The sequence below is a fragment of the Nesoenas mayeri genome (genome assembly GCF_963082525.1).
Source record: "Nesoenas mayeri genome assembly, chromosome: 5".
Taxonomy (NCBI): Eukaryota; Metazoa; Chordata; class Aves; order Columbiformes; family Columbidae; genus Nesoenas; species Nesoenas mayeri.
The window spans coordinates 25,011,039-25,026,203 of record NC_137548.1 but is presented as its reverse complement, the minus strand read 5'-3'; positions in this window follow the sequence as shown (position 1 = coordinate 25,026,203).

Below are 15,165 nucleotides of genomic sequence, written 5' to 3'. Positions count from 1 at the left end.
AATACAGTATTTATGGACTGTCTTGGTGGAGATGCCTAACTAGAAGGCAGTTTGTTGGTGGTGGGGGGATATTGGGACAGAGAGAGCACACACAGCATTGGAAAAAAATGTAGAAAATAAAGGCTGAAAAAATGCCATACCCAGCAACTTTCCATTAAAGTTCCTTGTAATGGGACTCTGGCTGGCTGTTTTATTAAGTGTGACAAAGTGATGGGAGGTGGGGGGAGCTCCTATGTTAATAAGTTGGAAAGGCACCACCGTTCCTCTCACTGGAGCGTCCCAGGGAAAGCGGAATTAATTCATGGCATATGCTCGCAGCATCTGCTGCCGTGACCCGGAGCGGGGGAGCGCAGCGCTGGGCAGAGCGGGGCTCCCCGCTCCTCTCTCGGGCCCTGCTCGCCGCCTGCCCGTGCGGAGCATGGGGCTGGCACGGCTGCTCCAGACCCAGCCGCTCGCCCACCTGCCTGCTGGCCTGGGAGGGGTTGCCACGGCCTGTGCCCAGAGCCTTTCTTTCTCTGAAGAAGGAGAAATACTGTAGACTTGGGAGGGAGAAGAAGGGGATGTCTGAATAGAAAAGAGACTGATTCAAATGGAAATGAATCCAGTTTGTCTCAACCGACCCTGATTCTTCTTTCAGCATTCGCTGACCAAGTTCTCCCTTCTCCAGCCATCTGACATGTTCTGTGCCTTGCTGTGAGGCTCTGACTCCAGAGTCTCCCTTTTCCTGTTTCCCATTGCATCTTTGCAGATTATTTGATCCTCTCCTCAACAAGAGACAACAGAAGCTGAATTTGCTGTTACGTGGGATTTTATTTCTGTTTAATGGCTCCTGGGAAATAACTTTCCATACATTATTTCCCCTCCACTGACCTGCACCATGGCCAGGAGCTGTACCCAGCTAGTACAAGTGAGTGCACTGTGTAGTTTCAAGGCTGCAGTGGTCTTTGCCTGTGGTTCCTGTTCTGCATGTGAGCTTTCCATTAGGAAAGGGCACCCAGATCCAACTTTCCACAGGCTGCTTTTTCTTCAGCCACATCCTTCCACCTTTTTGGATGGTTGTCTGGGACACTTCCCTGTCCTAGACAGCTGACAGAGCTAAGAGACACCAGAGCACTGGGTGATCCCTGGACAGGGTAGAGATGCCCCATCCTGCTTCTGTGCTTTCCCAGCAACTGCCCCCACGCTTCAGCTTGTGCTCCCTTTCAAAACGTGTCATCCCAGTCGCAGGCTGTGCTGGCACTGTGAAGTGCCGAGTTGAGGGCCAAGGCAGGGTCCCGGCTGTGCAGCACCAAGAGGGATCTGTGATCGGCTGCCCTGGTGAGACCAGTCCTCCCAGGGCTGTGCTTTATCTGTGGGGACAACCCACACTCCTTGTGGCTGCAGCCCGGGAAACAGCCTGATTGATTCAGTCATGAATGCTGCATGACATGGGCGTCCAGAGCTCCTGAGCCCATTAATCTCTCTGCCATGGTCCCTGAGGAATGAAACCTTTCCTCTCAGGGCCGTGCTACCTGACGTGCCCCAGTAGGCTGCTCTGCACAGACCTTGCAGAGGCCAGAGCAGCTCTGGGCCATGGGCCCTCTTATCGGGCTCCATCTCCTGTCACTTTCAGGACCACTTCATTATCCTTTTATTAGCCCTATTCTTCTGCTTATCGTTATTAATAATCACACTGGATCGGCTGGAGTGATGACAGCTGCCCCTTGTTTATTCTTTCTGTCTATTTTAATCCTGCCTGCTTATCTGAAATAAACCTGATCCTTTTTCTTTAATTAAAGAAATTTGGTCAGCCAGCCCCTCCTCCATGCAGAGATAGGCCTGATCACATCAGTGATATGCAGAGAGCAGGAAAAGGTGCAGATTACTGGGTGACAGTGTTTTCCACAGCACAAAGCTATGGGATGTCAGAGTAGAGGCTGGAGGAGATTAGGGTGCACATGTGCGGAGAAGCACAGCACAGGGGTGCTGTGAAGTGCTTGTCTTGGGGTCTCTGTGTCTGACTCAGTGTATTGGTGCAGGGCTGTGCTGTGTCTGTCCTGCAGGTGAGAGGCACCAGTGCAAGGCAGGCAGGGGAGCTCTGCTGGCCCCTCTCTGCTGAGCATGGGTGACGGTAGCAATGCCAGGCTGATGGGTGCCTCTATGGGTGGCACTGCTGGGGCTGCTGGGATCACTGCAGTTCCTACAGGGGCTAAAGGACTTCTCAGCGCTTTCTAATGTTGCCAAGAGCAAGTGCTGGGCTTCACAGTAATGCCCCTGCCTTGTCCTCCCACAGACATTGCTTCCTGGGGCCACAGATCTCGTTCTAGTCTCTTAAAAATGCCTCACAGGGCAGTTCGCTTGAGGTGAAATATTTGTGTTGTCTGAAGGGACAGGTCACTAGAGGAAGGGCTGTGCAAATAGGCTGCAGGAAAATTGTTGTGCTAATTCACACTTTTATGAACCCATAAACTCAAATCTGCATTCATTGCAATCTGTAAAGTGACTGAAGTGTAGGTTGAAATGCTTAGAAAGTGTTAATCAGGGGTCCGTAACAAAGCAAAATGCTCTGAAGTGCAGCAGCAGGAGCTTGGCCGTAAGCAGCAGGAGTATTCAACCTTAGCGCTAAAAATGCATATTCGTTGGTTCCCAAATGGTTCATTTCAGATGCACAAGTTGCAGTGTTGACTGAATGCGTATGTACCCTCTGCTACAGAATATGGCAACTAGCTCAGATTTGTGGGGCTGTTTCACCCCTGAGAGGCTGCGGGCCCAGGAAGGGTACAGGGCAGAACTTCCTGATGCTCAAGCGAGAGTGTAGCTCTGAAATCCTGTCAAGCAGAGCGTTCTGGCTTCTGTCCCTGTGCTTCTGTTGCTTTTCAGCATTTCAGCTGACTGCGATATTAACCTGCGGTTGAGATGTTGTTAAGGGAGCAGCCACAATACAAACCCATGTGCATGGCTTAGCAGATCCTTTAAAAACTTGTGATTCTGTGACAATTACGGGCAGGAATTGTGTATGGTGACATTTGTGCAGTTGCTTCCCTGTGAAATGTCTTGCTGCTCACAGAAAATCTTTTGCCTCACTTTTCTTCTATCCAGTGCTGGAAAATAAACTACAGAGTCTGCCTGGTTTGTATCAAGTTATTGATAACAGACAATGATCATTGCTTAATGTTTAACAAAATGTTTGAAAGATGAGAAAATGCTGAGTTCACTTGCCTAAACTGGTGCAGTAATAACTGGTCAGAGCTTTTATTAGCTGACCCTGCTCCTTCAGCAAAAATCACCCTCCTTCAGATTCAAGTAAGGAAAATTCTCAGGATGGTTTTTGGCCCTGGAATGATGAGGGACACATCTTTTGGTGTTGTGGGACATTTTGAATCAGCCAAAAAAGACGGACTTGCAATCCATGTATAGGCTGAAGTTGTGCTTTGATCACTAGAACTACCTGCAAAGCCAGAAAAGTGCCTTGGGAAATTGCCGAAGAATTTGGTCCAAGTCAGGCAACCTTCTAAGTGCTTCAAGCTCCAAAGCCAAACTGGAGGTAAGCTTGTGGCTCCCTGTGGCCTGCGGAGTTATGTGTACAGATGACTGTATGGCTTGGTGAATCAACTCGCTAAATCAGAGGTGTCAAATATAGGAGTAGTTACATTCATACAATCCTAAAATTACATTTAGCCCTTTGAAGGCAATTGTGAGGCTGATGTGGCCCCCCACAAAAATGAATTTGACACCCCTGTGCTAAATAAGTGGGTGATAACAGTTCAGGCCATTGTAGCTATGCCTGAGCTGGCTCAAAGCTAGTCCAGATAGCAAACTCTGTCTAACCCATAGGGATGAGAAGCAGCTGGGATTTGCCCAGCTGGGTGATGTGGCTCCTCTTGATATCTCTCATGATAGTCAAGAGCCTTTAACAAAATTGTTGGCCTTGTTTGTCCTGGGAGCTGTAGGCTCTTGTCACAAGGTACCCCTGGCCAAACACAGTTCTTAATCAAGTGCGACTGTGACAGCTTCTTGTGACATGAGACAGACACAGTAAGTGCTTTGTAAGGTACCTGTGATTTGCATGACATGCAATTGAGTATGACTGGTTTGGAGAACAAAAATGCCTCAATAGGGCAACATCACGTTAGGCAAACAAACCTGTGCTTCTAAAATGTCCATCCTTAACTTCTCAGACAAATGGGGTTTTTGCCTACATAAAGTGGTATGTATCTGGATCATATCGGATACATGCCTTTCCTTGGCTGGAGGTGTCTCTGTGCCATATGGAGCATACCTATATCTCACAGCTGAGTGGGTTCTGTCCTGTTGGGCCCAGGGATCCGTTTGTCTATCTGTACAAGGTGCACACACACCAGTGCTGGCTGAGGTTGGAAGTATTTATGGCAATTAAAATGTTTTGCCTGGAAGCTGTTTTGGGGCTTTTTTGAAGTGAGGATTTTCAGACTTCAAGGTGTTAACAGCCCCTCTAAACGGTTTTGTTTTTTAATTGGAGCAAATGACTGTGGAGCCATTAAACATTCGCCTCTCTGCAGTTGTTTCTAAGCCCTTTCAGTCCTTCTTCTATTTATTCTGTTTAATTCAGTCAGGTAGCTTCGGGGCACTGAAGATCAATACTTTACTTTGATAGAAAAGAGTCAGGTTTGAAACATAGAGATAAAACTGACACATTTTGTATAAATTTAATTAAAAATGCACCTTTTGTGGCTTGTTGCAAGCACAAAGCCAGCCCTCCATCTAGCTATCTCTCTGTCTCACTCTCTGTCTCTCTTTTCCCTTTCTTGTTCCTAACAGGAAGATCTCTGAATCTGCCTCACCAACAAAGCACCTCGTTTTATGATTTTTGTCTTGAAAGTTTAGCACTGAGGGAGCAGGATGGAAGGGATGTGAAATTCTAAACAGACCTTCTGCTCTCTCCCCGGTCCTGCTCCTTTTGGTGGTGGCGGCTGAGGGAATGGGGAAGGAGCTGGCTCCCTGGTGGGCGAAGGTGGGGGATGAGGCAAAATGATTTTTTTTTTTTAAACCCAGCAGATTGGACACCCTGGGGCACTTTCCATTTGGATCTGTAGCTTTCCTCCACTCTCGCCCCCCTCTTCTTGCTTTGTTAAACTGAGAATTATTTTTCTGACTACATGTGCATCGCGGATCCCACTAGGATAGTGCTGGCCACGAGGCAGTGTCTTTATTCTCTCTTTCTTTTTCCTCCCCTGCCCCCCTCATTTCTTCCCTCTCTTTCTTTCCCTAACCCTGCTGCCAGTGGGGACATTTGTCTTGTGTTTTATAATCTGGCCCCTTCACCCCCTTCCCCTGCGTGTCTCTCTCTCTCTTTCTCAATCCTGTTTGGCTCGGTTCATTTTTCACTTGAGTGCCTTTCCTCCCAGACTCCCCTCTGCTCTGGCCTCCCTCTGCTCAACACCAATAAAACACGCACAACACAGGTAGAACAAGGTGCCAGGGCTCAGTGTGACAAACGGCTCACACACCACTCAATAACCACGGCTGTAAATTGCCCCCTCTGCACCCTCCACCACCTCCCAGGGATGGTGGCTCAGCCGGGCTCACGTGGCATGTGCTGGCCCACTACAGGGTGGGATGGGCAAATCCAGCAGCCACTGCCAGGGCAGAGACCTTTCCAGCACTGTCATTAGGGGTTGAGACATTTGATGTCCCCATTTTACTCTCTGGTGGGCCCATGCGGCCCAAGGGGCCACAGGGACTTGCTGGAAAATGAAGGTTGTGCAGCAAGGGGTGTAAACCACCTTCCTGACCTGAAAACCATCTATTTAAGTCACATTTTGTGGCCAAGAGTCTCAAGACTCATTCCATCCATACAAGCTCTGGGGGAGTTTAAAGAGGAAGGATGACTGTCTTCTCAAGGATCCCTCAGTTCCCAGATGACAGAGCTGGGCTGGCAGCTCTGGCCAGGCATGGTGTCACCTCTGAGAGCCAGGGCCTCCAATGGCCGGTGTTCCCCGTTCCTGCGCCAGCCCCGCGGGGCTACGTCAGCCACCTGCCCCTCGGTGCTGCGCTGCAGCACAGCCCTCCCTGGGACACGGCGTCCCTGCCTGCCCTGTGGGCTTGAGCTTGCCAGGGCTGCCCCGCTGCGCACTCACACTGCACGTGCCACTGCAGTGCTCAGTGCTGTGCACTCACATTAGAGCAAGCAAACAGGAGAGAAAAATAAACCATAAGGCAAGGAACAGGCAAGAGGAAAAAGAACAAACTGGTTAACAATATAAATGTGAGCAATATCTCTCACTAGCCGGCAGCACCCTGTGATCAGCTTCCTCCTAGGTCTGTGGAAACTCCATTGAGAGCAGTGGCATTAAAGAGCACACGCAAGATGGTTGGTATATAACGGATGGTGTGAGAAAGGGAAGCAAGGGGGTACAAAGCAGGTGTTATTGGTGGGGGCTGGACAGAAAGGAAGGAAGGAAAGAAAGGGTCTGGAAGATGAAAGTGAGCTCAAGACTCACTTACAAGCAAGATGGCCTTATGGAGGAGGCTGAAAAAGAGGCGCAGTGATGTATTACTAAAGAAACAGCAGCAAAATCCAGCTTGGATGATCAGGGCAAAAGAGAGGAGGTGTCTGCCTCCCTCTCTGTGAGCCTGGGGACCCTGGGGCTGTTGGTGGGTCAGCACGCAGGCAGTGCCACAGCTCGAGGCAGAGCAGGGGCTCTTAGATGCAGCTGCAGGGAGCGATGTGCAGTGGCTGCATGGAAATGTGCTCTTTGAATTCCATTGTGTTTGACTTCAGCCGTCAAAACTGCAGTTGCTGTGAATTTTGCTTGAGAACCAGAGGATGCTGCACAGATGGAACTGCTGGTTTTGCAACAAGATGCAAAGCTGGGTACCTGCCTCATGGATTTCAGGTGTCAATCCCCCTTGTCTTAGGTAATTGCCAACTATGGCAAATATGTGTTCCTCCTGTTACCAGTTTCATTTGGCTATGGCAGAGGTGTCAACCTCATTTTCACTGGGGACCATATCAGCCTCACGGTTGCCTTCAGAGGGCCGAATGGAAATTTAGGACTTTATAACTTTTACCACAGTAACTACAGTTATATATACAGGACTGTATATACAGATATGGGATTCCTCATCACCTCTCCTGTGTTAATTTGTGCCAGTAATATAAGTAGCATTTCCTACCCTCATACTTACAGGAGGCTGCATTTCAGCTGCAAGTGAAGAGTTTATTTTGTAAATTTGTAACTAGTGCTTTATATCACCAATATAAGAGGAAAACACCTTTGCATCACTCTCTGCCCCAGCCTATATTGGCACCTCAGCTCTGCAGCTCAGGCTGCTTGGCTTTACTAGCAGTAAAAGCAGAGAGTTTCCTTGCTAAGCTAAAGCACGATGGAGTTAACTCTGTCGGTCTGTCTGCATAATATTGGCTGTAACATCAGTTAAAGTCCTTTTGAGTGATTTGTGGAGGTGAGTGCTGAGGGCTGGTTTCTCAGGGACTGTACCACGAAGGAGTGCATGCAGCGTACAGTGCACTTCTGCAGACAGACAACTCCCATGTCTTCTGCCTTTAATCACAGCAAATGAAAGTTTCTAAACAAACGCAAGATGCCAGGCTTTTGTATTCTGCCACCCGAGCTGTCTCTGCGCTGCCGACAGTGCCGGTAATTGCAGACAGAAGCTGCTTTGTGTTAAAATGGCATCGGTAATTGAAACGGAATTCAGAATCAGGACCCTGCAGGCACCGCTTGGTGAAAGAAGAAATAAAGATCGTTTGGGTCATATCTTTTGTAATTTGCGTTTAATAATCGTACCAGGAGGTACATACAAAGGGAGAGGAGACATGAGATGCAGCCCACTCCCCCTCCTCATGCACTCGGCCTTGCAGCCTTCCCGCGGAGACAGGGAGCCCGGTGGGAACCCCGCACCCTGTTTGGCTGGGGTGGGGTGTGGGAGGGCTGCCGGCCGCCTTGCACAGCAGCTCAGGGCTGCTTGTGAGGCTGAGCCAGAACTGCATGCTGGCAGCCAGAAGGAGAGAACAACTCCCAGGGTCCATGTTGAAATGGATGCTCAAGTTCTGGTTTTATGGTTAGCCTGAGAATTTATGGGCCCAGGTGCTGGCTCTTGCTCGGTTGGTCTGGTTATCATGGAGCATGGGGGACACTCCACTGATTTGCATTTTCTGAGCTTCTCTTTGAAATGGGCTCCCTTTGGTAGCCTTCGATGGGCTTCTGCAGTTCTGCCTGTACAAGTACATTCAAGCAAATTTGAGCTGTAGGGCATAGTTCATACTGGAGTGTCCCAAATCTCTTCCACCAGAGCACAATGAGGCATCCTCTGTTCTGCCTAAGGGGAACAGTGTGTTGCCTGTGGTCCACCCAGAAATCACAGCTGGGCAGTGCCTGGTGGAGACGAGCACCCCTGCAGGAGCCTGCCCATGTTGGAAGAGCGCTTGAGTGCCCTGGTAAATTCACTAGTGTAGATGCAGCCGTGTGGTTTCCTTTTTGTTGTGTTTGGTGGGTGACTTCTTATCTAAAGATATTGGAGTTATCAGGAAAAAAACATATAGCAACACAAATGTTGCTGAGAGATGCTCAGGAAAGGACTGCAGTACAAGGCACAATGATCGTATCAGAGACTGCGAGGAAAATGGGTGCACACTGAGTGCAGGTAACTTCTGTCCTTTTTGGCTTCATGCTGTACTTAGCTGATGATTGTTTGGCCTTGGAAGCGGTGGAATGCAGCCTCTCTTTCTTTCACATAGAAGCTCACAATGGTTCTCACCGTGTTCCAGTGCTGCTCCCAATCTGCCTGTTGGAAGCAGGGCAGTGGGCTGGATGACCTCTTCGACTAACTCAGTACAGCGTGTTTATCTTCTGCTCCTGACAGCCTGTCATGCTCTGCTTCTGCTGTGCTTGCCATGGAAGTTGGGTCAAAGGCCCCAGAGAGGCTACAGCAGGTTGGTTGATGAAGATCTCAGCCTCAAATTTTCCAGAAACCTTCAGCTGGTCTTGTAGTGCCCAAAGCGTGCACTCACAAGGCTATGCTACAAAGACTGCATCAGCCAATAGAGGGCTGCCTTCTTGCCCTTTGCCCAAGCCCCTGATCCTGAAGGAGCTAAGCCCGTCAGGTACCTTTCCCATAGTCTCCAGAATCACCAAGTCCTATGACACAGCATCCAGCATATGTGAAACAAAAAGATCTTTTTCTATGCTCATGGAGTCTGCTGACCTGCCCACCATTAGTTTCATTTCTTCTGTATGCCGTATCCAACCACATCAAACACACACCTAAGGAAAGGGGGTATGCATTTGCATATTCCAAGTTGGTCTTTCTAAAGCTCCGTGTCGTCCTGAGAGCCACTCTAAATCCAGATGAGACAAACATGGATGTGAGCCAGACCAGTCCATTCTGTCCTTGAACAGTGGGTCTCTTTACCCAAGACTTCAAGTATGTTTTGGGTGACAAACAGCCATGGTTACCATGATTCATGTCCTGTTGATCTCAGTGGACAGAATCATGTGGTACTGCCTGGGTTTTTTTCACACAATGTACATTTTTCTCAACCTTTAGGCTTGATTCAGGGACAGGCTTCATTGTCACCTGTGGTCAGGATACAAAGGAGACATTTCCAATGTCCAGCAGCTCCCCTATACTCTGTATTGATGCTGTAACATCCCCATTTCCCTTGCACATATGCTCTGCATTTCTTCCTTAAGCTTCTCCTGGCAGCTCACCATTTCACCATTCTTGCCTATGGCCAGGAAGAGCATCATCTGTCAGCTACATCTGGAACTGACATCCTGCATTCTTCCAGGGAGCCCAAGGGGTCCTTATCAGAGGGCCAGAGCTGCACTTGTGACAGGAGAAATTTAGGTTGGGGAGAGGTACCTTGGCTTCTCCCAGTTTTAATTTCTATTACAAGGAAGAATATTTTTAAATGTTAAGAGTCAATATTCTGATTTTTCTTTAGCCTAGAGAAAGAGGTGACATGTGACTTGGCATCCCCCTCCTCAAATGTTATCAGCAAATACCCTCAAGTATAAAACCAGATGTCTGAAGTCAAAGGGAGACCATCTGAAAGAGGTAAAGAAAAGGAGTTTCTCTACTTTGTGGAGATAGTATAAGCACTGTATAATTACATGCAGACACCAAACCTTTCTTTTCTACCTGAGAAACTGAGGATGCATTAGCCTTTGGGTGCAGCAGCAGAGCTGGTGAGGAGGTCCATAAAAGGCACTATGGATGCCTTGTCCTTTTATCTCCAAGCCTCCCTCTCACCTTGATCACGGCAAAGACCTAGTAGGCCTCATCACATTAATCCTCTTCCTTGCCAGTACTTCAGTAAATGACTGTGTCCTGCAAAGGTACCCAAGCTGGACTGCTGCCTATGAGTGGCTTTCTGGCTGGGTACATATGTCCTACAGTGGTTATCAGCCTGGTGGGGGTGCTGTGGCAATGCTCCTCTGCTCTCTCCCCTCCTTGGTTCAGTCCCAAATCCTTCCCCAGATCCTCAGCTCCAGTTTCAACATCTCCACATTTTTCCTTCATGAACAACCAGAGATCTTAGGTGGATGGTCACGCATTAGGTGATGGAAAGAAGAGAGAGCTCTTGAAGATGAATTTAAATGAGCCCTCTTGGCCTTGCCTTGCTTTAGTAACTCTCTTGAGGGGCTGTTTCCATGGGCCTGCTGTTTGGCCCTTTGACAGCCACGTCTCCTTCATGCTGTACTATTAGAGCTCCTTTTGCATGCTGCAGAATGCGTCACTAGGAGGCCATAAAACTATCAGCAACATCCTCTTTTGATCTGTACGTCTCTCTCACACTCCTCTTCCACCACCACCCATCCTCACACAGTGATTTCATTCACACTTCCCACACACTTATGTGGGACCCCACACCTATATACGCTCACACAGATGCACCACGCTCTTATTTTCTCTGTTCCCCAGCCTTCCTTCCCTCCTCCCATCTGTTTGTTGAATAATTCCTGGCTAAGTAACTTTCTCTGCACAGCCCCCGGGCCGGGGCGCAGGGACTTGTCCCCTCCTCCCTGCTGGCTGTCCAGGGGGCTTTTGAACATGTGTTTCTGGAAGGCAGACACCAGCTGGCTGGGCGACATTTGCATAGTCAGCTAAAAGCCCCTGAGCTGAGCTGGGGACGTCTGGAGGAGCCCATGGCAGGACGGAGGGAAGAAGGAAGCGCTGGTCAGCTCGAGGTCAGCTGGAACAGATTTCCAAATGAATGGACAGATGGCGAAAGGAGATGAGGGGTAGGGGGGAGCAAGCAAAGGCTTCTACATCAAATAAATAAATCACTAAATGCAGTAGGGGAATAAGTGACCAATGTGCCTACGGGCACAGCAGTCACCGCACTGCTTCCTTCAGAGCCCGTGGGTGGATGGGGCAAACAGGGGCTCTCATTGCTCTTGGCACCAGGGAGTGAGCAGGGGGACCATGGACCAGAGCAGGGGTGGGGAGAGGTGTGGGGTTCTGTGGGGTCCCAGTGCTGCAAAGCAGCATCAGGGAGTTGGGGGCTCCCCGCAGCCTCCCACGGCGAGCCGCAGGGCCCTGCTGCTGGGCCTCCATCTATGTGCCAGCAGGGCTGGCCGTGGCTGCAAGGACATACCCCGACTTTGCCTGGCCACACTGGGCTTCCATGGCATCACCCAGCTCAGCAGGTTTGGGACTGGGGTTTGTGCAGCCCCAAGCAGAGCGTACCCTCGTGGTACTAATCCTTCTTCACCACTGTTCCTTCTTACTGTTTTTCCCCCTTCTCCCTCCACTTGTGCTCATTTCATTGGACTGAAAATAATAAAGTAATCTGTACAGTTTTCCTCCTACAAGGACATGTCTTTGCCATTCGGGAATAATAGCAAAACATTGTATTTATGAGCCCCTATGCTGCCTTTGCGCTCTCTGCTGATCACTGTTCCCGGCTGCCTGCCTGGTTTCGTGTTCTCTCCTGTCTGCACAGCTCACTCCTCAGGGCAGAAAATACACTTTATCGTTTCATCCTGCAGCACTTTCTGGAGCACTGGGGAAAAAAGCGCTCCCTTAGCATGTGAATTGCCCAGGTAAAGAAAACTGATGTGCCTCCCCAGTGCTCAGGGTGGCCACAATTGAAGACTTTAGGAAAAATAGGCCAAAAAATGCCATAAAGGGCCATCAGAGGCTAAGCCACCCTGAGAGTACTGTTTTCCTCCTTTCAAGCTGTTTAGTGGTTGCCATATGCCCTTGATCAAGATGGTTCACAAATTACATATTGTCTTTAAAGTCCTGCCTGCTATAACTGTGAGTGTTCTCCTGAACTGCGTGAATGTCTGAGCTTCTTCTGGGGTTACATCTTCCACACACCATCAGCAACTCCTACAGACCAGCTATGCATCTATGCATCACTGTAAGAGGTATTCCCATTACATGCCCCAGCCCCCCAACCTTTTTTTTTTAATTCTTCAAGAGAAGTGGAAATGCATTTGAGTTATTTTTAATGCAGTTTGAGAGAATTGGTGGAGTTTTTGTTTCTTTGTTTGTTTTTTAATTTTTATTTTCCTAATGCTGTTGCCTGGCTAGTGCTAAATCCTTTCCTGAGGGATGCAAACACATGTTCCATGTCATGAGTGCAGGCAAACAGATGTTACAGGAGCATATAAGGAAGGCTGTCACTAAGGGCGAGCTAACACCAAAGGGCAATTCCTCATGAACTCCCTGTGCGGATGATCCTACCACATGTGAAAGGGGTCTGTATGTTAGGTAAAACTGTCAGGGTCTGGATGGTACCAATAGGCCTTAAATACTCTGAGTGGTCTCACCTGGGGTCCCTACCCACACCCTCTCCCCAGGGGCTCCATTTAAGCTCAGCCTGGGCCATCCATTCTTTTTCTGAGCTGTGTTGTAGGTATGCCTCTCTCTGTCTCTGTCCTTGTCTCATGGATGGACTTCAGACTTATCCTGCAGCCCCCATCTCCTGCTGCTCCTGACTAGACTCTCTGGATGGACCTGATTCCTCACTTTACCTCATCCAGAGCTGTGGATGGACCCTGTTTCCAGCACCCAACTCTGCTGGCCGTGCTCAGGTGCTGCAGGACTGTGCCCTGGTCAGTGAGGGCACAGCCTGGGCTGGGCTCACCCTTGGCTCCCAGCTCACCCTCCTTTAGGATCAGCATGTCCTTACTGCTCTGTGACACAAACTATGAACTGCAGTTGGCCTGAGGAGGACAAGCAACTGAATGTATGCTGTCTTGCCTCCACCAGCATTGTGTGTGCCTGCTGTCATCCAGCTCTGAAGCTCCCTGCATCTTCAAGATTATGACTTTTTATCTTTGGAAGTCCAGGTAATGATGTCTTCTTTTCTCACAATTTTACTCACAGGTTTCTGTAGACTAAGCATAGCTGCTTTTATTTTAGAAAAGCATTTACCATTTGTCCTCAATTGCCATTCCTTTTTCCTCTTCCAGTTTGTTATCTCTAGCCTAAAGATGCTGAGGTTGGAGAATTGATGGGCAAAAGCCACTTACAGTTCGGGCTGATGTGGACATTGTTTGGTGATCCTTTGCACTCTGAGCAGTGAACTTGGAAGCCCCCTTAACTCCTGACTGTTTGGATCCTGCCTTCAGTTTCTGTAGTTAACTGTAGGGCTTTTTAATGTAAGAACACCTATCAGGAAGAAGTAGATCTTGTCTGTCAACAACACTGGCTGAATTTCTATTCAGGTGGTTGTTTTTTGTGGTGTGTTTTTCTGTGTGTGTGTGGGTTTTTTTGCGTTTTTGTTGTTGTTGTTTGGGTTTTTTTTGTTTTGTTTTTTTGCTAACCCATAATTAATTAAACAATTCACTCCTCCAAAGTACCAGGTAGCCCTAATTCATCCCAGTTCCCTTTGCATTTGGTCTCAATGTCTCTGTCCTGATGTACTAGAAATGAGCAAGTGAGATGTCCCCTTCTGCAGTCAGGAAAACATTGTCGTGCATGCCTGTTATGAGAACAAAATAATACCTGTTAGTAGAGCTCACTACATATGAAGCAAAATAAAGTCTACCATCATTGGGCTTTTTTTGAAAGTGTTGAATTTGGTCTCCAGGGCTTTATTTATCACTTGGAAATATTCACGTGCCTGTTGGGATTTCATCAGAACACTTGCAAATCCCCAAAGTTTTCTGAATTCTCACAGGGGAGGTTCTTCTATCTCAGGCACAAGCTGTTTTGTTACTCTGTGCTCTGTAACATTTGCCCTCTAAGCAGGGAAGAGAAACACTCAGCTTAAGTGTCCCATGCAGTTGTTGAAAAGCTTTGTCTCTGTTGTGCTGGGAAGTGTGCTGGGACACAGCAGGGCAGAGGGGAGATCACCATGCAGGCTGTTCTCACCTTGCTCCACTCTGGATCAGATGTGCTTCTCAGTCTAAGTACCTCTTAGACTGCCAGACTAAGTATCAGAAATAACATCAGTGCAGCATGCAGGGAAAGAGAAAGCAGGCTTGTGCCAGCTGTCTCTACATACACGTGTGCGCACACACCATCACAAATGCTGCCAGCTGCCTGAAATCTCAAGCTGCTGGCAGGATATGGAGTTTGTCTTCCTCCAGACTTGAACTTGTGCTTCCTGCTCCATGGGCAGCTGCTGCCAAACGCCCAGCTCATGTTTTGTTTTATGAATCCCTTGCTTCTGTGAGGCTTTTTTTATTATTATTATTTGAGCTAAAATGGATCCATAACCTTGTGGGACAAGGACATTGGCCTGGCTGGCAGTGCACATGCTTTCCTGTGCTTGTGCTCTCCCTCCCCTCCACAATTACTTTTCATGCAGTACAGAAAATAAAACATTCCAGCAAAATATGACTGTCCACTCTCCCAACAGGAGGTCACCAAGGCTTGGCCTAGCATAAGAAAAAGAAAGCCCAGGGAAAGAGCTGCTCCTGTTTGATTTATGCACTGGCTGGGCAACAGGACGGACAGCTGAGTGGAAGGAAGGTACTACAGGAGCTGCTAATTGAGTAATCGCAGCTCAGAGCTGCAGAGGAAGTGGCAGGAGCAGGTGAGAAAGGCTTTCTCTTCTGGCTGGCAGGAGCCCCTATGTTCTTTTCTTACTTTGGGTTTGAGAGCAACAGGACAGGTATATTTGTCTGCTTTTTGACACTGCAGAGCACAATTGCTGTACCTCTGCCATAGCTGAATCTGCCCCAGCATGTGCCACTTATGTGTCCCCTCAAACCCTTTTCA